Consider the following 2,406-nt stretch of genomic DNA (forward strand, 5'->3'; position numbering starts at 1 on the left):
GTATATATGTATCATCATCATCATCATCATCGTTTAACGTCCGCTTTCCATGCTAGCATGGGTTGGACGACTTGACTGAGGACTGGTGAAACCGGATGGCAACACCAGGCTCTATATATGTGTGTGTGTGTGTGTGTGTATGTATATGTTTGTGTGTCTGTGTTTGTCCTCCCAGCATCTCTTGACAACTGATGCTGGTATGTTTGCGTCCCTGTAACTTAGCAGTTCGGCAAAAGAGACCGATAGAATAAGTACTAGACTTACAAAGAATAAGTCCTGGGGTCGATTTGCTCGACTAAAGGCGGTGCTCCGGCATGGCCACAGTCAAATAACTGAAACAAGTAAAAGAGTATGTGTATAGGTGTGTGGGGGGGTGTATGTGTGCACATGCATGTATGTGTATGTGGGTGCATGCATGTGTGTGTGTTTGTGCATGTACGTGTTAAATTTTAACTGTCATAAGAGAGTGTACTCAATACCGTAGAAGAGATTAAAAATGCATTTTATTCTGATTGAGTCAGTTTCTTGCTGCTCTGAGTCTTGAGTATCGCCTGTAGGCACACAGGATCTTCAGGCAAATCATGAATGAAGTTGATGGGATTTGCACATCTCTATATATAGTTTCTCTTTGTCAGAGAGTGTGGAGATGGAGAGAAAGTAGGAGAAAGGAGGGGAGAAAGAGTGACAGAAATAAAATGAAAGAAAAAGAAAAGGAAAAATAAAAATGGGCAGGGACAGAGGAAAAGAAAATAAGAGAAAGAGAAAAGGAAGAAAGAAGGAATAAGAAGAGAGTAAAGGAAAGGTGAGGAAAGGAATAGGATAGAATGAAGAAGGATAGGAACTGGAATGGTCAAAGAATACAATGGAAAAGTTCAATAGGAAAATAGCAGATGATGAAGTTTGGAATCGGTATTACTTAAGGGTAAGGATATGTTAGATAAAATAAGTAACAACAGGGAAGCTGATTGAAAGAAATGGACAAAATATAATAAGAGGGCAGCAATATGGTAAACGAAATATAGAATAATGCAAAAATTGTTTCAGGAATAAATGAAGGTTATTATTCTACATTTTGTTTCTGAGGTTGACTTTGCCTTTCATCCTTTCAGGGGTTGACAAAATAAGTACCAGTTGAACACTAAGGTTGATGTAACTGACTATACCCCTCCCCAAAGGTCAATCAGGCGGTACTTGCAACGGCCAGGCTCAAAAAGGTGCCACCTGCACAAGAGCCAGTCCAGCGGCACTGGCAATGATCTTGCTTGAAAGTCTTTACACGTGCCACCGGCACAAGTGCCAGAGAGGCGATGCTGGGCACAGGTGCCATCATGATTTCGCTTTCGCTTGCCCCAACAGGTCTTCACACATACATACATACATACATACATACATACATGCATGCATGCATACATACATACATACATACATACAAACATACATACATACATACACACCATCCATATAATCAAATTAAATATAACAAACAATCAAACATTAAAAATAGCAATAAGAAAACAACAAGAGGACATAAACATGGAATGTATTAATTTAATGCTCAGGAAAGGTGGAAAGAAGAGTAGGTTTTTTTAACGTATCAAGCATAGCTCTTATTTTACTAAACTCTTTGTTATATTTAAAGTAATTGAAAGAAACACAGAACATCTCAACAGAAATATGGTAACAAAAGGGTTAACAAATGATTAATTTCACCCTTTTGATACCAACCTGCCTTATACCGCCTCTGGCTCTGTAGTACAAATGTCTTGTCTTCATAAGTTCTGAATTAAAATCTCCCACCAAATTTTAGTCACAATTTATGTTCCTAACACTAGCTGAATGATAACTAAGTTATTTTGCTAAATTCCTTGCCATATTTAAAATTAATTGAAAAAAAAAAACACAGAGCATCTCAACAGAAATATGGTAATAAAAGGGTTAACAAATGATTAATTTAACCCTTTTGTTACCAACCTGTCTGAAACCACCTCTGGTTCTGTAGTACAAATGTCTTGTCTTCATAAGTTCTGAATTAAAATCTTCCACTAAATTTTAGTCACAATTTATGTTCTTAACACTAGTTCAATGAACTAAGTTATTTTACTAAATTCTTTGTTATATTTGAAATTAATTGAAAGAAACACAGAGCATCTCAAAATAAATATGGTAACAAAAAAGTTTGTAATCATTATACTTTCACTCACCCACCCACACATACACGTTTTTAAAAAATGGAAGCTAAAGCATATTTAGGTTAGTGAGTCTTTTGTTTAGATAGTCTTAAAGCCACAAATGTGTCAGTAGTATATTTTGTTTTATTTTGTTTGGATATTGTTAAATCTAATTGTTACAGTCAAACAACTATTTGATAAAATAAAGTTCACACGCACACACACATAGAGTGACAAC

Source organism: Octopus bimaculoides, chromosome 2 (genome assembly GCF_001194135.2).
Source record: "Octopus bimaculoides isolate UCB-OBI-ISO-001 chromosome 2, ASM119413v2, whole genome shotgun sequence".
NCBI lineage: Eukaryota > Metazoa > Mollusca > Cephalopoda > Octopoda > Octopodidae > Octopus > Octopus bimaculoides.